The sequence below is a fragment of the Ixodes scapularis genome, unplaced genomic scaffold (assembly GCF_016920785.2).
Source record: "Ixodes scapularis isolate PalLabHiFi unplaced genomic scaffold, ASM1692078v2 PGA_scaffold5__190_contigs__length_132052651, whole genome shotgun sequence".
NCBI lineage: Eukaryota > Metazoa > Arthropoda > Arachnida > Ixodida > Ixodidae > Ixodes > Ixodes scapularis.
The window spans coordinates 107,443,226-107,465,257 of record NW_024609880.1 but is presented as its reverse complement, the minus strand read 5'-3'; the positions used below and the strand labels follow the sequence as shown (position 1 = coordinate 107,465,257).

General features: G+C 43.5%; 2 pseudogenes; both read left to right on the top strand.

Moving 5' to 3' along the window:
- The first annotated feature begins 2,246 nt into the window (after nt 1–2,246).
- On the top strand, nt 2,247–13,393 carry LOC121838202 (annotated as a pseudogene).
- A 2,305-nt stretch (nt 13,394–15,698) lies between these two features.
- On the top strand, nt 15,699–19,169 carry LOC8027693 (annotated as a pseudogene).
- The last annotated feature ends 2,863 nt before the right edge of the window (nt 19,170–22,032 follow it).

Below are 22,032 nucleotides of genomic sequence, written 5' to 3'. Positions count from 1 at the left end.
GACACGGCGTGACGCCACCTTTCGCGTAGCGTTTGTTGATCATTCATGTAAACGTTGCCGCGTCGGCTTCACTCGAAGCACGATAGGAGTCGATGCGCTCAAGTCGCATTCATATGCAGACTTTTACGTAAAGCATTACAAGCAATGGATTACTTGTAATCGATTACATTTCACTGTAATTTTATAACGCTTCAATTACTTTCCTTAAGGAGTAACCATCCTTGGAATTGAATTATTTTTTTGGTGTAATCGATTACAAAATTACCGATTACCATTATTCTAAATTTTTTTTTTTTCTGGAAGGGAGGGGGGGGGGGTGGTTTGATGTGCTGGAGTCACGCAGCTCTGTGCAACGGTCAATTCTTTTTTAATGCGGAAGCATTATTTGGTCCGATGGAGCTTGCTGACGTCATCAGTTTGAAGCGTGAAAACGACACCTAGTTTCCGCGATCCCAATATGAGCGAAGTAAAGCTGATGGATTTCGTCTTTGCTTCCATTGGCTGGCGCGCGTCGACGGGGCTCCCATTGGCCGCTGCGCTCGTCAGTTTCCACGACCGCTCACCCCATGGCGCTGCGTGTCCATTAGCGCGGCGTTAACACGGAGCGTCCAAGGTCAGCGTGCCCAGGGGAGCACGCGCGCTGACCGGCGACGAAAAGTACGCAGCAGACGAAAAAGGGAGCGGACGAGTGGTTTGCATGCTTTCGCATTCACAACTCGAAAGAAGTGCAAGGGTGTACCGCGAGCTTTTTTTTTTCTTTATCGAAACCACTAAGCACGGGACCTGGAGGATTAGTAGGCCATTTCACTCTGCTTCATTTCCTTGGTATATGACCTTATCCAGCCTCTTGTGAGTAATGCATTTACACAGCGCTCTTCTCATTTATTGTTTTTTCTTTTTTTTTTTTTTCACGAGAGGAATCGGGTGTGTTGGCGTCACTCACTAAGCTCTAAGCAATAGCATCAAGGCTTTCTTTTTTTTTTCGGAACAACTGACCTCGGGATTCTAAGGATTATGCTACTGCACTAAAAAAAGAGGCCGCATTTCCACGTGGTGAATGATGTTGATTTGGGGCGAAGCTCTGGTGGTACTGATGATACTGATATTATTGTTCATAGGTAGTTCTGATGGTGCTGATTTTCTTTTTATTGCTCATAGGTAGTGCTGACTTCCGGGTTGCGTTCCGACTTCATTATTACTGCTTTACGGTCGGTGAAATACAGAGCCAGTAATCTTCTAGCTGATCAGCTTGAATCCGCTAGAGGCCGTGGAAACGCATCTCCACCGCTCAAGTCAACGGTCTATATCAGAAAGAGAATGTGTGGTATGGATCGTGGTTATATACGCATTTGAGCATTTGACCGCAGTGCCCTCTCGTCTATAAACGTTGAGCCAATGAATGCAAAGTTTAACGCGATTATATACGCGTTTGACCGAAGCGCCCTCTCCTGTATAGACAGACGTTGAGCGGCCACATGCAACGTAGCCTTGTGCTTTCGCGAAATCGGCACGCGGCTGCTCATCAACGGAATCAAGGGTGCCCGCATCCCTATAGGAAGATCGGTCCGGCAGGGGTGCCCCCTTTCGCCAATCCTTTTCGCATTGCAACTTGAACCACTATGCCGCGCCATCAGTGAAGACCAGCGCATCAGGGGACTGCAACTGGGAGACGGGAAGGACGTCAGCGTCTTGGCATTCCCAGATGACGTGGCCTTCATCTACTCGTCCAAGAAACAAGTGGAGGCCGTCCTGCAGCACGTAAAGGTCTATACCGCCGCATGGGGCGCGGAGATCAACCCAGAGAAGTCGATAGGCGCTTGGCTTGGGTGTTGGGCCACAACGCCCCCAAGATTCGTAGGGATGGGCTAGAGCACCTCGATTGGAAGCTACCTTGGCGCCCCTATCGACCCGGGACAATCGGCGACGGCACAGTGGAAGAGGGCCGCCAACACCATGGTTGCAAAACTCTCACTGTGGCGGCCTAAATATATATATCCGTCTTCAACCGCGTCCAAGTCTGCAACACCGTGACCTACCCGGCCGTGTTCTACAGGGCTCAAGCCGTCTGCTGCCCGGGGGTGACGGCCAAGAAGATCTACAGAAGCTGGGCCACTTTCGTTTGGAGATCGCCATGGGAGTGGACGCGATGCGACAACCTCTTCCTACACCAGGAAAGCGGAGGCCTCGGCCTAGTTAACATCGTCATCAAGCTTAACGTGCAGCGTTTTTTTCTATTCCGGGACGCAATGGAACCCACGCTCCTGAGCGCGCTGCACCACCTCGGTTTCCCCTACCTGGGGAGGTGGATGGCGAGCACGAGTGGTCGTACGGCGAAAGCGGCGGCACTGCGCTTTTACAGCGGAATCGCAGAGGCCATACAGTTCTTCTCGGCCCTGTTTTCTTGGGATTACTTAGCAACCGTCACCAAGAGGAAACTATACTGGGGCACGGTTTCAGCGACCTTTCCGCCACCTCTGTACAGGCCGCCACTAGTTCCCGACGGAGCTGCGCGTCTTTTCAGGTTCGTGCGGCGCCTCACCGCTCACACGGCGACAAATGCCTTCGTCCGTATGCAAACGGGGGTGCTGCCGTCAAGCCGTGGCTGCATAGGAAGGGAGTCTTCGTGCCCTCGTCTCTCAACTGCGACCTCTGCGGGAACACCGAGACCATCCAGCACGTCCTCGTCGAGTGCTCGAATGCCTACTTGTTCTGGGACGAGATTAGGACGTGCTTCCGCCTTAGGTCGGCCTTTGACGTTGAGTGGGGCACTTTCAAGTACCTCCTTCTCGGTGACGGAGAAAGGAAGGAGGTGACGAGCGTGTTGGTGTTGCTGGGACTACACGCCATCTGGCAGTCACGCACAGCAATGGTGCAGTGCCACTTGGATGCGCGTCCAACCTGGGACTACTTCCTGGCTAAACTCGACTGGGTGGTCTCGGTGACCGGCAGGGGGGCAGCGGGAGGATCGGACGAGTGGCAGGGCCTGAGGAGACAGCTCGACTCTGGAGGCCACAGCCCGGGGCGCCGGCTTCTGGGTGGCCGGGGCTGCCGGCTGCCCTCTGACGGGCAGGGTTCGGTTGCGTGTGAGGGGGGCGGTGCGCGTGGGAGGCCCCTTTTCTTTCCTTTTCCTTTCTTTTCTTCCCTTTATTTTTGTAATTGTTTCTCCTTTTTTTTCATCTTTACTATTTGCTGAGCGTGGCGCGCATGGTGAGTGCGGGAGCACGTATGAGCACGCGCGGAGAGCGGCGTGAGCAGCCGGAGGTGCTCTGAGGAGTTCCCATGGTACCAGAAAACAGACCACGTGCGTCCTTCGTCAGGTACCGCCGGAGCAGGCGTTCAAACAGATGGAACTTTTCATTTGGCGTTCCTCCTCAGACATCGCTGAACAGTGTGCAAAAGGGTTGAGTGTAAAAATTGTTTGCATATTCATTGTAAATAAAATTCTTGTTACAAAAAAGTGGGTAAGACGTCTGCCTCGTAAGCAAGCAATCCTGAGCTTAAACCCCCGTGCAAACGTACGTGTTTTTTTTTTTTTTTTGTTTTTTTGTTTCTTAAGTGGGTCATTCCCGGAGGCAGGGCAATCGACGTGAGCACGGACGCCGGACGGATGGACTAGGCTAGGCCCTAAGCAGCTCCGCCCCTAAGATGTTGAATGAAAAGTAACGTCGGAGGTAATCAATTGCTTTACATTAATGTTTCAATTACTTTTTGATGTTGTCATTGTAATATCAATCGGTTACTTTTTACAGTGGAGTAATTGTAATTGTAATCGGTTACTTTTTTTCAGTAACGTGTACAACTCTGCATTCATGTAAACGTGGCTGCTGAGACTTCCGGAAGGCTCCCTTCAATTTCCGCTTACTAGCTTCACTTCATTTGATATTTGTTTTTGTTTTGCTTGTACAGACATGTCTCAGTAATACGGATAACTCGTTGTGTTGCGTTCCATAATACGTTGAAATTTGCAGCTCGCCCAAAGCAGACGTATTCCTCTTTCAGCACAGGCGATTATTTTGGTCTTTATAGGGTTTTTGAAAATTACGACTGGTCCTCCATTTTGAAGGACGATTCAATCGACTCAGCGGCGAAGTGGTTTACGACGGTAGTGAGAAATGCAATGGAAAATTTTATTCCAAAACGATCACCGAAACCTACAAAGTATCGTTCGTGGTATTCTAAAGATCTAATATATTACATTTAAAAAAATCGCATTGTCAGAAATTGTACAAAAGAAATGGATCGCAAATGTGATATGCTAAGTTCAGCATTTATCGGTCTCTTGTTAAAAAGTTATTTATTCATGACGGGTGTGTGCATTTAAACGCAGTAGAAAATAGTCTTTTTTACAAACCAGATAAGTTTTGGAAATTCGCTAGACAACATACAAAAGGCAGTACACACGGTATCTGTCTAAGAAGAAATTCTGATTACCTGTTTAACCCGAAGGATATCGCTAACTTTTTTGCAAGTCATTTCAGTGGTTGTTTTTCCTGTGATGTTCCGAAAGGTAGTGCATTTCTTGACGATTCTGTCTACTCTGATGTTTGTGCAGTAGACAAAGTCACTGTTAGCGAGTTCTTGGCGGCTATAAGGAAACTGAAGCCGAAACTAACATCTGGTACAGATTATGTGCCTGACTTTATTGTTAATGGTTGCTCGAATCTTTTTAGCCTATCTTAGAGCATACATTTAATTTTTTATAGAGTAAGGGTATCTTTCCATCTGTGCAAAAAGAGCCTATTGTTGTTCCTATTTATAAGACGGGGGATACTTCGCAAGTTGGGAACTGTCGCCTGTATCATTGCTATGTTCTTTTTCTAAGTTATTTGAGATAGTGATGCACACTCGTCTGTCTTGTTATTTCAAGCGACGTATCAGTTCTTTTCAGCACGGTTCTATCAACGGGCGCTCAGTCGAGACAAACCTCTGTACCTTCCTTGATTATACAGTAAATTTTGTTTGTAATCGCGGTCAAGTTGACGTTGTTTATTTTGACCTCTCGAAAGCCTTTAATAAGGTGAACCACGCTTTGCTGCTGCACAAATTGTCGCGTAATGGCGTTTCTTCTGTGCTTTTATTATGGCTAGAAAGCTATTTGACTGACCGTCATTGTGTCGTACGCATTTTAAATAACTTCTCTGATCCATTTTATCTGTCATTGGGAGTACCACAGGGCTCCAACTTGGGTCCACTATTTTTTTTTATCTTTATCAATGAGATATCTACTTGCGTAGTAAACTCAAACGTGCTTTTATTCGCAGACGACATCAAGCTCTTTTTAAGTATTAGTTTGATCGACGACTGTGACCTTTTTCAGAGTGACGCATCGCATATTTTAAACTGGTGTCGGGAAAATTGCTGAATCATTAATCCAGAAAAAACTAAGCTCATGTCTTTCAGTAAAAAGCTTGAAATTATACAGCATTCAAACTCAATTGATGATAAGTGCATTTTAAGAGTCTCACCGCCTCGTGATCTCGGATTGTACTTTGACACTACTTTATCGTTTGGCTGTCATGTCACCCATACTGCCTGTTCTGCACTTAGATTACTTGGAATGATTACTCGATTAACTAGAAAGTTTGCGAACTATGCTTGTTTCCTTTGTTAATTTTGTTCTATTATCAGATCGAGACTAAACGTTGGCTCTGTGGTGTGGAATTCACTGACACTACGTGATGCAGCTAAATAGAGTCAGTTCAGAGATGCCTTGGGCGCATAATTTATGACAAATACCTTGGCCAAAAATATTTTTACAACTATGAACTCCTGCTCGACAAATTTGGCCTACAGTGTCTATCCCTCAGAAGACTATCGCGCGTTGTTAACTTCTTATATAAACTAGTTCACGGGGACATTGACTCAACACTTTTGTTCACAGTGAATTTTAACGTACCGACTCGCTCAAATAGGAGAGCTCTCACTTTTTATCCCCACAATCAACACATGACATCATCAACAACAAGAATGCACACAAGCGTAAACAATCTTGGGTATACAAATTTTGATATTTTTGACAGCTACGTAAATCTCAGTAGACAATTAGATGAGATTATTTTCCGTGGCTAAAAATGTACTGTCGTGTTTTGTTGCATGCTAGTTTTATCAGTTGAGCATGTTTTACAGCTGTGCAATTTTTTCACTGTGCCAAAGTGTAGACCTTTGCTGGTTGTTGATTGGCCCAAATAAAAGCATTATGATGATGACGATGATGATGATGATGATGACGTCGACGATTATGATGATGATGATGATGAGCTTTGATTTTTACCTCCTTACAGTAGGGAAACTCAAGATGTACTCTGTTACTCAAACATTTTACTAACCTTTTTTTTTTGTTTTTGCGTTTTCGAACCGTCTTTAGAAACTTTTCGTCCAAAATAGCAAGACTACATTGCGGTTCTTTGCAGTTTGTTTTAATATAAGTCAGAGCATAGTCAAATGATAGAAAACATACAATCAGAGACACGTAAACTGAGTTCGTATGTTTAAGTCATACATGGATTAACCCCAAAAATATAAAGCAATGCCGTATAATTTCGCTGATGCAATTTTTATATGTTTGCTTTTGGCACAATTTTTATTTCGACCGGTACCATTTACTGGGTCTATTTCGACGGGAACCATTTTTACCGGGGACTATTTTTACCACGACTATTTTGACCTGGACCATTCTATCCGGATCTTCGTATTTGTTTTGACGAAAACAAAAATTATGGATACAGATTGGTCACCCAAACGTTCCTTGATGAAGCAGGGTGTTCATATCACTCGATTCTTAAAAAAAGAGATGACGGTAATCTCATTTAATATACACGACCTCATCTCTGTGACGTCACGGCGCGGTGGTGGCGCGTCGGTCGCACTTCCGGTCTGGGGCTGTGGGCAGAAGTTCCCATGCGAGACGTGTATTCCTGCGTTGTTTTGAAAGGAACCTGACAAAAACCTGCCTTCTCGTCAAAACGCCGCGACTGGGACTGTACTAAAAGTGTCTAGAAAGGTTTGAAGGCCAGTTTTCATGTGCTCGGTTCGTCCGGGAAGGTGGATATGTGCCGTCAAAGGGAAAACCAAACGCCGTCGACCACGATTGCTTGGGCGGGAAGCACTTTGGATTGAATTCACGGATACTTCTGGTCATTAAATGTATTTGTTTTGTTCTAACATGAACGGCGGAAAACCGCGAGGTTGTACGGACCACCTTCGGACTACGTTCAGTGCGTCTTCAAGTTCAAACGGCCGCTTGACTGTTTAAACTGCCGTCTGCTCTTTCAAACGTTTCTGCTTGTCGTCTGCTCTTTTAGACGACACCGGCCCATAGACCAAACGTGGGCCCGGTACTTGCGATAAGAAGTAAGTGCAGGCCTCAATAGGCTCAAATTTGAAGGTTGCTAACCAGGCTCGATGTAAACAGTAGATACAAGGATGCATTGAAAATTGTTAACAGTGGCAATCACCGACTTGTTATGCCTGATTCACTTGGTCCGATTCTGCTTGAGATTTTCAGCATCGACGTCGACCATCTCAGCTACGGTTCACGCTTCTGCAGCCTGACCGACGTCCGGTCTAAAAATTGCGAGCGAAATCTCATCATGCGACTCAGGCTTTAGCGTACATTCTCCGGCATCCACGCGGAATGAATCGCCGCATGTCACATTATTCACGCGAAGTTTTGCGGTGTAACGAGCCTCGGTAATTTCGCTGACGCCGCTGAAGTAGTCAGACCTTGCCGGAAGACGTAGAATCAACAATGCGAACGCGAAAAAGGGCAGGGGGACTCACACCGACGCCGACAACACCGCATTTCAATGGTTTGTTTATGGGCGACGGCGAGTTTCTTGCTCACACCCCCATCGCGCATGCGCGGCACCGGTGGCGTCCGCTAGGGGCGCTCCGGTTTGTTTGAAAACATGAGTTGGTGTATAGCTGAACACATCATGAATGGAACCGCGTCATTTGTCCAGACTTTTTTTGCGTTTTGATGTGGCACATTATTATAAATATTGGAGCTGTATTAAAATGTTGTAGGAAACAATTATATATTTTACTTCATAAATTGTGTGGCCCCCCATGAAGTGCACCAAAACCCAATGCTTCACACCGACTCTGGCGTTAACAGCGCTAACCTTGCTTTATTTTATGCCACTTAGATTTTGTTGTCGTGTATTACATTCTAATGACGTTTATGAGGATGACTGAACATGACCTTCAAGTTTCTTTTCACTGGACTCCATCGCCAAGTACGTTGCTGCTGATTGCAAGCCGCAACTCAGGCCTAATCTGCGTTTAACAATATGTATCAATTAAGGTTGTCGTACATAGCATCCGAGTAGTAAGGGTTTGCTCTGAGCATGCGCGAAGAACAATAGCCTTAAGTATGGCGTCCAGTGAAATATCACCTACAAGCTAGAAAAATTATATTTGGCAATATTAGGGTTACTACATTTATCGAAACCTGCCGGCAGCTGTGCAGAAGTTGTTTTTGCGGTGCGGAAAAATGAAGGGCAATTCACATGCGCTAAAAAATGCACTCCTAAATCGAGTTGGGTGATGTACACCGAGTGTGGAAGGATGCTTTGTTGTTTAAATTAATCAAACAAGCTCAGTATTTTTGCTTGGTTCGTTTGGAAGCTGGCAGCAGTTGTTTCGGTACAGGGCCCCCCTGAGTGGCAAACCTAAACACGTTTGTCGGTCGTTTAACGCTCGAGTAGCTTGAACAAGAACTGTGACCGTGTGGCAGAACATTCCAGTCGTTCCGAGGAAGGACATCAGTGCACAATAATAAATTGCAAGCACTCAACAAATACGGCAACGAGGTCCTAAGGAATTTCATTGCGCGAACGTTTGGCTGTGGTGACTAGAGGCGGAGTAAATATCGGCAAGGCAATCTGCGATGTCTTACCAGAAAAAGGCGCTCATGTGATCGTCGCTGACATCAATTTGGCAAAGGCTGAGGCCGTGCTCACTGCTCTTCCAGGTTTGTGTTTCTAATTGACTTGGCGGGTTTAGATGAAGATGCTTGGATAATGTCCAAATGAAACGAAAGACTTTATGCTTGTGCAAGAAGAATAAATTTAAACTTACACGTAAAAGATTTACGAAGGGACATCGGCCGAGTACGAGGCTGAAAATACGTTTAGACCGAAAAAAGATCTATGTGATGTGGCGCTGAGCATGACGATTCAAGTGACGCACTGTTACAGCGTCGACTGCTTGTTAGCCCTAAACATACTTTCAACTTCGTCATTCATCGAGTTTTCTCTGTAAATTTGAGTCATTGGCTTTTCCGAATTCAAACAAACGGGTTTAATTTGACCCCGCCTCGTACAATAGTCGAGAGCCACAAGTGGTGCTACGCGCATAAAGCACACCGAGCTACCTGAAAACAAAGAAGGAAAAAAAAAAACTACTCGAGAGCCAAGGCAGGAGGAAGCACGTAGTTTTCTGAGTTACGTATAATACTAACTGTCCTAATAAAATTAAATATTTAGAGCAATGCGGGGACACAAAAAGTTTCGCTTTGAAGCTGTTCGCATGGGCTTCTCGCTAGTTTTATGTTTCGTCTAGTACACAACTTACGCATGTATATTTAGCTACGCGCGACGGTCAGATACGCGTCTCGGTAAAAGTTATCGCCGACTTCACTTCAGTAGAAACCCTCATTGCCTCAATAAAGGAAATCTACGGTGCACCTGCACCTAGGTGAACTGCGCCGCTATCTTTGGTCCTGACACCTCCATTCTCGATAAAAGCGAAGAGAGCTTTAATCGAGTCGACAATGTCAACCTCAAGGTGAGTTTAAACGCTCGAATGTTCTCAAGACTGCACTGAAGATAATAGGCAAGGGTTGTTTGTTTCACATGTGTTGCGTGAGCTTACTCACCCACGACGCTATTGGCAACCCAGCATCTAAATAATTTTAGATTAGCGTGCGCCAATGTTTTTTTACACGTACTGAAATTAGAGATCGAGTGGATATATATATATACTTTGGAATTCTTGGACATCTGTCTGGTCAAAGACTGTTCCTTGTGAAGGCCAGCGTGTTTGCCCTTCTTTAATCCTTGGGGCAAATTACTTTGTTAGGTGAGATATCATTCAAAAAGAACGCAAACAAAAACGAATTGTGTGTCACAATCTTTTGATGAATGTCCATTTCTCACAAGGTGAAGTGTCTTATTTTACTCGCTGATATCATGAAATTACCCCGATCAGTTTGATTTTGACTACTTAGATAAGTAAATTCTGAAGTACGACAAAATAGTTCCCTACCTGCAAAACATTTTGCAACATACTGCGCGATAATTAATTTATTTGTTTTTCCTGGGTGGAGCCCAACTAATAGCTAACATGCTTGATATGTTTTGAGCAGTGCTGTACACGTTTTTTTTTCAAAAAAAGGAACAAAAGCTCGTTTCATATTCCTTTTGATTTTTGGAAGGCGCTCCCATTACACTTTCTAAATGGGAAAAACAACTCGTTTCCGTTACAGTTAAAAAATGGAACGTGTCGCTAAAAATACCTCACATTTATATTTTGCGAATTACAATGCTTAGTTAGATCAAGAAAAGCTTTTGTTTTATCTATTGCATCCCATGACAACATACGAATTTTAATGCCCTTATGGAAAGGCACCAAAAGAATAAAACATGCGGAAGCAGGGTTTCTTTTTTTGGTATATTCACCTTTAAATATCTCAGTTTTTAACCATATCCCTGTGTTTGGTGGGCGATTCAGGCAAGCCAAATGTACTTTTACCCCATTTTGTACCAGCGTTTTACAATAACCTCACACGTTTCAATCTAACAAAGTTTCTTGTTTGAACTTAACAACAGTTGCTTGCCGATGTTGCTGTCCGTAAGATGAGCAAGCGAAGAAGAGCGTAAAGCTTTTGGAAGGTCAATCTTGAAAACTACATGTTTTTCTTTGTGAAGGTTGCATTCGTTGTTCAGTTTGAAGGTGTGAAACAAGGGGAAATATAAAGAGAAATTTCCGGTTATTTTTTAAGTGACCAATGTTCAGGATACAAGGGCGCGTTCGATGTCTGGTAACCTGTTCCTTGTTGTAACTGTAGGTCTCTTTGTGGAAGTTCAGTGATGAACGTAGTCGGCCTTAGATTTCGTGTTGTATGATGATTCGTGGCAGCAAAGAAAGTAGCTGAATTCAAAACTTCCCTCCTTCCGTGTCTTTTTTTTTTCGACAAAAAGTTTTAATTTTGTACGCAGTCTCGGGCACTGATGATGAATCTATGTCCACTAGCTCGTCGGCACCTGACATTTACCAAGCGAGGACCAGACAAAATAAACCTAAAGGTAAGTAACCAATGGGTTAACAAGATCCTGCACTTCGTAAAAATATTGTTTTTAGACTTTTAAAATTTCCCTTTTAAAAGTAAAATAAAAATTACCCTATTGGACAACAACAAAAAAAAAGGAACGCCTTTCCTTTTCTCGTTCCACTAAAAATGCAACGAGTTCCCGTTACAGTTCCATTGATGCGAAATGGAACGGCGGCGTCCCTTCGTTCCTCCTAAAAGTAGCGCGTTCAAGGAACGCCGTTCCGTACAACACTGGTTCTGAGTAAGGTACAGTTTCGAATATGAGCTGGTAAATCCTTTATTGGAAACTCGCTTTAGTGAGCAGTCACTCACATTAAAGCAGAAATAGACATTTTTATTTAAAAACAATTTTCCTCCATCCCGCAGTTTGGGCCATACCTCCTGTCCAACGTTTGGTCTGATCTAGAAATATATTTTAAGCTAGCGAGAGCTATATAAAAGTAAATGCTACCATAAAGAAGTTCGATGTTTCTGTTGTAGGTTCTCAAGATCTGCACGAGAACTCACCTCTTTGACTGTATTGAATATAGAAAACCGAAGGAGGCTGAGAACATTGAAGATAATTTAAGTAGCAATGTCACTCAGTATAGTGCTATCATAAAGCATGGAATGCTTTTTAATAGTTTCCTATTCCAAAAAAGTGTACGTTCGTCTGCTCATCCGTGCGTTCGTGCATTTCCTTGGGAAATGTAGCGTGGAAATTGACATCCGATGATATTATGGCATAACATTCAAGCGCGACTTCACACCATGACGTTACGTCACGTGGCCATTTTGTGTTAGGTCAGCTCACGTGTGGTCATGTTGCCAGGCCATTTACCTCGCCACAGCACGTGTCGTGTATCGTGTCTGCTATGCACACCTCGCTAAGTTTAGCGGATACATTCATGTCTAGTTACGTCATCGCATTACGTTGCAACCGGCCAAGGAACTGTGTCGTCACGTCACTGTTTCAGGTCCGTGTTTATATGACAAATTTTCCCGCTAACGTCACGTCACGTCACGGTGTCAGGTTGTGCTGTCAAGTGATACCATGACGTCACAAGGCGTCAGGTCACATGACCCAAATTTTCCCTCTGGATTCAATGGGGGTCATATTTAGCAATTTGTTTCTTACTACAGAAGTTACAGCGTAATTTTGTCTAAACAAGCCTTGAGAGACCGCTTCCTGATTTCCATGCTCTATTGAATTTTGAGGTAATAGCTGATAGTAAGTTTGTATCCTTTTATTTTTCAATCTTTTATTTACTCATGTTATGCTATAAAGTGGCATCAAATATACACTTATTCAAACTATTTTCTTATGAACCAGGGTACCCTCCTGATGACCCAAGCTTCTACCCGAGACGTGCTGGCCGGAGATGTGGCTCAAGGGGTCGTGGTCAACATTTCCGGCGGTGTCGCCAAGACGGGCTTCGAAGAATGCTATGGTTACGTCGCTTCCAATATCAGATTAATTGGCCTTACCAAAACGGTAGCCTTGGATATCACGCACAAAGGAATTCGGTGCAGCGCTGTGCTTCCTGGAATAATCCACAGTCCCGTTTCGAAAGTTTCAGATTTTGTCACGAAAGAGCAGCGGCAAGAAATTTCGTCCCGGCTTCCAATTGATCGCTTCGCTCAGCCTCGTGAGTTCGCTGACGTGGTCGCTCTTCTCTGCCCGCAAGAGGGCTCGTATATGACCGAAACCGTTTTTGAAGTGGCTGACAGCTGCGGTTTGTGATTTAAACTTGAATTAAGTTTGATCGAATATATATGTTACAAAGACATAATTAATTTAATCGTCCATTGGCGAAGTTCTACTACTTTTAATTTTTTTTATTGTTCAGACTTTTTAATGCTATTGCGAAAAGAGCGTCCTGCGCGCCATCAGAGTGGTAGCGGACATTTCGCCTTACAAACTTTACTAAGAAACTTCTGAAAATCTTTCACTGCTGCACCTAAACTTCTAAGAGATGCTTTCCAAATTCTTAACAGCTTCGCTGTCTTTACATACAATATATGGACAGTCTCTTGTGTGGTATCAATCAACTGGAGCCTTGCATTGATGAGACACAAATAAACACCTTCTCAAATGTTATTCTTTGGCTATACTTAGAACATTTTGTCAGACGCCTTCGCCTATCCTTTTGCGCGAAATGAATGGGCGGGTTGATATAAAGAATGTTTTGTTTCGATTTTTATATTCACTCGAGTTTCGCTCCGAGGTTCTCGTTCACCGTCCCCACACCCCCGGCGTCTGACTACGTAGGTTCAGCCGGGAAGGCCTCTTTCCCGTGTATAGCTGGGAAAAATAAATGCGGCAATACCCGAAGGCAGGTATGGCCGATGAACGACTAAAAAATATCCACCAATATCGGAGGGCTCCCACACTAGCAACGAGAGACATCGGAACTTTCCTGGTGACCACTGAACCTGTGCTCTGATTAGGCCCTTTTGTAAAAAACTGCTTTCTTTCTTCTTTTCCTTTGTTATAGTGGAATTCAGTGTTTTTCCGATAAATCCAAACTGAAGATGTTTTTAACGAAGAGTCTTTTTCGAGTTTTAATTAATTTATTTGAAGTCACGGAACCCTAATTTATGCCCGAAGTGTGCACATAACCTTTGAATTTTCCGGAAGTTAGTCATCCGCGGTAGTGACACAGAAAGAATAAGATAAGCTAGTGACCGCTGAGGCCGTGAAACCCCGAATAATCGATTCATTGTTGTGCCATGTCCTTACTTCCTTACATTGGTAAAGCTCACAAAGTACTCTGTCACTCAAAAGTTTTACTATCCTTTCGTCTTCTTGCCTTCGTCGACCGTCTTTGAAATGCTTGCGTACATAATAACAAGACTTCACTGCGTTTATTTGCACCGTTTGTTTTACTATGTCAGAGCGCGGGCAATAAGAGAAAACGTACAAACAGGGAGACATATGCTGAGTTTGAATGCTTAATTAATACATGTGAGTCGTGCATTTAGCTCAAGATATTGAAATAACCCCGAAATATAAATTAAAAATCAATGCCGTAAAATTACACTCATATAATGCTTCTAAATTTGCTCTCGGTATCGTTTTGTCCGGTGTCGTTTTGACTGGCACCATTTCAAATGGGACAATCTCTAGATATTAATTTCTATATTGACGAGAAAAAATAAACTTGGATACAAATCGGTCACCTCAAAGTTTACTAGTGTAGCGAGGTGTTCGTATTATTTGGGTTTATTAAAGAATACAACAGGTGACGAGTTACACCACGTCGTTCGTATAGTGTTTATTTTTTATTTGTATGGTTTGCACCTTCGATGCGGCACATAATTTTTTTTAGCAATTAAGGAGTACTTAAAACTTGTAAAAACAATTTCTTTCACTTCATAAATAAGCCTATCATGAACTCGTCCAAACTACACCGTGCTTACCGAAATGCACCGACTGATACTACACCTTTGTCCTATGGAAATCGTGGCTATTTTAACGTTCGTTTTGCACGTCCTGCAATGCACCGAGTTCCAGTGCTTTACATCGGCTGCTGCGTTGAGAGCGTTGACCTTGTTTCATTTCATGACATTTAGTTTTTTTGTTTCTTTTTTTTTTTGCGTATTACATCCTGTTGACGTTTATGGGGAATACTGAGCATGAACGTGAAGTTCCTTTCCATTGGCCGCCATCGCCAAGACCAATTAAGATATTCGTACATTGTAATTAATGAATAAGGGTGTGCTCTGAGCATGCGCGCTGAACTAAGTACTTCAGTATGGCGTCCAGCGAAATATTAGATTTCCAATACCTACTTATCTCGTTTGGTCCTACTTTCATGCATGACTTTGAGAATCTTCACCGACACGCCAACGAGATCTTGCATTTGACAGATGGACATACCTGTATGCATTTTCTGTATGCGTGTTCTTGATATAAAATTTATTTCACGTATGACGACATTCAAAACCTCGTGAGGGCAGCCATAAGAAGCTAGAAAAGTTATGTTTGCCAATATTCGAGTTGCTATATTTATCTACACCAGTCTGCACCTGTGCAAAAGTTGTTTCGAGGTGGAGACATATGAAGGGGGATGCGCTCTAGGAATCTGTTGTAAACGAACACTACGCTCCTAAATTGAGTCGGGTGATGTACACCGAGTGTAGAAAGATGCAGGTGTTGTTCATATGAAACGAACGAGCCCAGTATTCTCGCTTGGCTTGTTTGAAAGCTGGCAGCAGTCGTTTCGATACAGCAGCGCCCTTAGTGATAACCCCAAATACACTTCTAGGTCGTTTAAAGCTCGAGCTGCTTGAAATTGAACTGCGACCGGGTGCTAGAACCTCCCAGTGGTTCTGAAGGAGAACATCAGTGCATAAAATTAAATTGCAAGCACCCAGAATTATGGAAACGAGCTCAAAGGACCATTCATTGCGCGAACGCTTGGCTGTGGTGACCGGAGGCGGAGGAGATATCGGCAAGGCAATCTGTGATGTCTTAGCAGAGAAAGGCGCTCATGTGATCGTCGCAGACATTGATTTGGCAAAGGCTGAAGCCGTGCTCACTACTCTTTTAGGTTTGTGCTTCTAATTTATTTGGTGAGTTCAGACTGAGGTGCTTGGATAGTGTCTAAATGAAGCTAAAGACTTCGTGCTTAGGGAAGAAGAATAACTACACTTAAACGCTTAAGATATTTACGGATGAAGTTCGGCCAATGACGAGGCTGAAAGTACGATTAGACCTAAAAAAGATGTATGCGATGTGGCGCTGAGCATGCTTAAGGAAGATTAATGACTTTATACTTAAACATTAAGATATTTACGGATGAAGATCGGCCAATGACGAGGCTGAAAGTACGATTAGACCTAAAAACTATGTATGTGATGTGGCGCTGAGCATGGCGATTCAAGGGACTCAGTGTCACAACACAGACTGCTTGTTAGCTCTAAACATACCTTCAGCTTGTCATTCATCAAGCTTCTTCTGTACATTGCAGTGATTGACTCTTCCAAGTTAAAAAAAAAACGTTCTTTTTTATTTATTTTTTACGATGCATGGTACAATAGTCGAGAGCAACAAATGATGGTATGCGGAGTCCAAGTTGTTCTGCTTTTCCAATTGTTGTGGGGACGTCAGAACACCGAACTTTGATTGGCTTTGATCGAAAAATAGTGGGTAAATCTCAAGGCAGCCTGTTTTGAGGTCTACCCCTATCCTTCAATCAAAGTCGATCAAAGCTCTGCTATCTGACGTCCACACAACCCTTGGAAGAGAAGCAGAGGCACTTGCGTTCCGCTTACACACCGAGCTACCTGAAAATAAAATTAAGAAAACTAATCGGGAACCAAAGCAGACGGCAGCAGGTAGTTTCCTTAAATACTTATATTCTTAAATGTCCTCAGAAGTTACTTATTTGAAGGAATGTGGGGTCACATAGTGTTTTTCATCGAAGTTGTTCGTATGGGCTTCGGCTAACTTCATGTTTCGTTTGATACCGCAACTTACGCGTGTATTTTCAGCCGCGCGCGACGATCAGAGACACGTTGCGATGGAAGTTGGTATCACCAACTCAACGTCAGTGCAACACCTTTCTGCGTCAATAAAGGAACTACACGGTGCCCCTGTCAGCATTCTGGTGAACTGCGCCGCCATATTTGGCATTTGCACCTCCATCCTCGATACAAGCGAGGAGAGTTTTAATCGAGTCGTCGATGTTAACCTCAAGGTAAGCTTAAGCGCTTGACTGTTTTAAAAACTGCCCTGAATATTTAAAAAAACACAAAAAACAAGTTCCTTTACAAAAAAAAGAAAAAGAGCAAGGACAGTGTCTTACCTACTGTTTTACGTTAGCTTACTTACGTACCACGATCTTGGCGCCCCAGAGACTAAATTATTTTCGAGTAGCATTCGCAAATACTTCTTGCACGTCTAGAATTCAGAGATCGAGTGCGTTCTGTTTGTATACTTGGGAAATCTCGGGCATCTTAATGTTGGGAGACTTTTTTTTGTAAAGGATAGCACCTGGCCTTTTGGTAAGCGTTGGGGTAGATGACTTTGTTAGAAAAACTGTCAACTCGAGAGAAAGCAAAAAAAAAAAATATAATGTTTGTCCCTACTTTTTGAGGCATGTCCTTCCCTCAGAAGATGATGCGCCTTATTTTATCCAGTGATGTTATGAACTAACACTCCGTTTCATCCTGACTGATTGCATGAATAAATTCTAAAATACGGCAGAAACGTATTTATTTCCTAAATATCTTGCAACATACTGCGTGGTTTTTATTTTCACTTCTTCTGGGTGAAGCCGAAGTAATGAATAACGCACTTGCGAAGTTCTGAGTAAGGTTTATTTTTGAATCTGAATTCTCAAAGCTTTTATTGGAAGCTCGCTGTTGCGAGCAGTCACCACCGTGAAAGCAAAGATATACATTTTATTTCCAAAAAAAATTTTCTCCACTGAGCAGTCCGTGCAATCGCTCATACTCAATGTTCTGTCTGGTTTATATGTATATATATTCGGCTGGCACGAGCTATATGAACCTAAAATGCAACGTGAAAAAGTATGAGGTTGTTGATCCAGATTCTTAACACCTGCACGTGAACGCATATCTTTTACCTTATGGTATATAATCAAACCAAAGGAGGCAGATGACATTTAAGATGAATTAAGTGGTAATGTCACTGACGATAGTGCAATTATAAAACATGGAATACTTTTTAATAGAGTCTCCCATTCAAGAATCGTCTGCGGCCGTCTGTTCATACGTTCGTTTGTGCATTTCCTTGGTAAATTTAGCATTGAAATTGACGTTCTGTGACATCAGGACACAAAATGCACGAGCGACTTTATACCGTGACATCACGTCACGTGACCATTTTCGGTTACGTCAGGTCACGTGTGGTCATATCGCTAGGTCAGTTACCTCGCTAAATTACGAAAACGATAGAGGGACACGGGAGACATAACCGACGACACAGTACATGTCGTCTTTCGTGTCTACTATGTAAATCTCGCTAATATTATTGACAAAATTCCCGTCATGTCACGTCATCGCATCACGTGAGACCACGCCTTAAAACCGTGTCGCCAAGCCATGGCGTCAAGTCTGTGCGTCACGTAAAATTATCCGCTAACGTCACGTCACGTGACGTCACAGTATCAAGTTGGGCTGTCACTTTAATACCATGATATCCCGTGACCCCGATTTTCTTGCTGGATTCAGTGGAGGACGTATTTCGCAACACGTTTTTCACTACCGAAGCAACAGTGTAATTTCGTCTAGGCAAACTTTGAGCGAATGCTTGTTGTATACTGGATGGTGGTTATACTTTATTAGATTTGGGAGTAAAAATCGATGGTAATTTTGTGTTCTTTTAATTTGTTTCACATCTTTAGTTACTCATGCTAGATATTATAAAGTGGCATCAAATATATAATTCTTGAAATTATTTGCAAATGAACCAGGGTACCTTCCTGATGACCCAAGCTGCTGCACGAAACATGCTGGCCGAGAGGTGACTCAAGGGTTAGTGGTCAACATTTCCAGCCTGGTCGCCAAGACGGGCTTCAAAGGACGCTACGGTTACGTCGCCTCCAAGGCCGGTATTTGTTGTCTTATCAAAACGGTGGCCATGGATCTTGCCGACAAAGGAATTCGGTGCAATGCAGTGCTTCCTGGAATGATCCACAGTCCCGTTCCGAGGGTTTCAGAATTCTTTACAAAAGTGCGGCGACAAAAAATTTCTTCCCAGCTTCCACTTGGTCGCTTCGCTCAGCCTCGTGAGGTTGCTGACGTGGTTGCTTTTCTCTGCTCGCCAGAGAGCTCGTATATGACCGGAACCGTCATTGAAGTGGCTGGCGGCACCCTTTTGTGATTGAAGCTTCAGAAGCTGCACCGCTTGATTGAATAAAATTGTTACGAAACCATAACTAATTTCATCGTACTTTGGAGACGTTCTAATACTTTCAATAATTTTCTTATCGGTCAGAATTATTTAATTTCATCGTGAAAACAACGTTATATGCGCATCAAAACGGCGGCAGGCGTTGCGCTTAAAAACCTTCATAAGAAAAGTTTTGAAAATTGTTAGCTGCTGAGCTGAGACTTCTAAGAGGTGCATTTTAAATTCTGATTATCAGTATTACTTCCCTGGTGCGGTATATGAACAGTGTTTTGCGTGGTATGGATCAACTAATACCTTGCACAGAAGATACACAAATGAACAGGCCTTTATTTTCTTATTTTTCGGCGATACTTTGAACATTATGTCGGGCGCCTTCGCGTAACGCTTTGTGTAAAATGAATGGGCAGGCGAAGATCATGAGTGCTTTGTTTGGATTTTCGTACTTAGCCCATCACTCTTGTGGAACACTGAGCACTGACATGCAAACACTTGATGGAATGAATTGCTATTGCATATTCGATGACATTAACTACAGCGCCACGTGTAATGAAACTGACTAGATTAGAATGGCGGCCATAACAAGTTACAAGGACGGTGTTTGCTCATATTGGGCTAGTTTTATTTTCACGCACCCGTCTACGCCTGTGCAAATATGATGCATCAATAACGTAGGGCGCTGCAGTTCTCCGCGTTTACTTTCTAATAGGCTGTGGTCGTTGTTCAAGTGAACCGGTATACCGGATTACAGACTTGTGCATGCGGTGTAGGTGTATCAGACTTTCGAAACTTGTCAACGACCGTTACTAAGGTAACCCTCGCGCCGTGCCAGTTTTCATTGTGTTTGTGTTTGCCGCCTAAAGGGATGGTGAACCGAAATTTGGTTGTCGAAAAAACAATGCAGGAGATGTAGGCAGGACGCTACGATCCCTGCAACACTACTCGTAAGGCAATATCTCAAATGGACTACCGCATTTTTGGAAAATCAGGTCCAGATTGAACCAGGCCGACGAGGCGCGCGACGTCAAGATATCTTGTTTCCTCCTCCCTTCGCTTCGCTCCCTCAAGGCGGCGAGCCGGAGAAGACGTGGGGCCGTTCTCTCTCCTTCTCGGAAAAACATGACGTCAACATTCCTGCCAAATGCGCGTCCTTTTTTAAAAAAATACGCTCATCCGTTCGAGATATCGCTGTATGAGTGATGTTTTGGTGTTTGAAGCATCCCGTTGCACGCTTTTGCCGCGTGTTTTGGGGAATTCAGATTTCAGTTCAGCATCCCTTTAACGCCAGAGTTGCTTGCTATAAAACCGCGACCGCGTGGAAGGCGCTCCCAGCGGTTCCAAGCGAAGATATCACGACATACATTAAAAATACTAGCCCCTTAAAAATGACGACGAGGTTCCAGACATTTTCGTTGCGCGTACACTTGACCGTTGTTACTGGAGGCGCAAGAAACATGGGGCAAGGCATTCTGCGATGCCTTGACTTCGAAAGAGGCTCAACTCGTTGTCGCTGACATCTCTCTGACGGCAACCGAGGCCGTCCCCTATAAAAATGGTTGACGCCATTCGAAGTATGTATTATCGCTAAATAACGATTACTAAAAAAAAAAAAGTATGTGCGTCTACTTTCACGCACAACATTCGTAGAGCCAATCAGCGCAACTTACGGAGGCAGCTCAGCGAATGACGATGTCGAAACATATGTTTAGAGTCCCCAAAAAAATGCAGTCTGAGTTGTGTCATTAAGCAATGTAGACGTCACGCTTGCATTGCTTAATGTCACAACTCAGTCTGCGTTTTGTGGTTTTATTCAGATGTTTTGGGCATCGTCATTCGCTGAGCTGCTTCCGTAAGTTGCGCTGATTGGTTCTCCGAGTGTTGTGCCTGAAAGTAGACGCACAGGCTTTTTTTAGAGTGTATAAGCAGTCGATCAGCTGCGCCTAAATGGTAATCGTCGTACAGATGTCATCCGATCGACCTTTTAAGCCGTTTCAACACCGTCAACGTTTCGCGATTCTGAAGGCTATCGCCAGTGTATCGCCAGTGTATCGAAGTACTAACGTGAATGGGCTATTGGAGGAGATCGAAATTATACATTTTATAGCCTTTTGAAATCCTCTTACAGCCAAATGGCGTTAGTATAGAACCAGTATAGCAATATAGCAATACATTGGTGATAGCCTATAGAGTGAGAAACGGTTGAGGTGGCGAAATGGCTACGAAGGTCGATCAGATGACGTCTCTATGACGATTACCATACGCGGCCGGCAGTGGATGGTAATTGTCATATAGACGCCATCCCATCGACCTTCGTAGCCATTTCACAATTGTCAACGTTTTGTCAACTTTCAGCTGACCAGCCGAAAGACTACGAGAAGAATAGCATCCACGACCAGACCATCGGCTTCGGCAGTGCCCTTTAAGTGCTGGTGGGAATTCAGGTGCTTACGTGGCTTGATACACATAGTGCTTGCTTGCAATATAAAAAGAAAAGAAGAATTGAACAAAAAATTTAAAGAACCGAAATTTATTTATTACTATGTCATATTATATGACTATTCTTTTTTTTTTAAGACTGAAATAATCAACCAAACGTACAATAAGTGAAAAAATGGTCATTTCTTGCTTCCTGATTTGTGTGCAAAGTGCGAGCTAAAAAAATAATGATTTAGAGGGCATAAAATCAACATATTTCTACTTGTAGCACTTTCAATAACCAGTACAGAAGAACCTTGCTTGTGCGTTTTCTCGGATATGTTCACTGACATCGGTCCTGTTGAACCTCCATAATTATAATCTGTATGAATTACAAGTGTATGTATTGCATTTGCGGTTC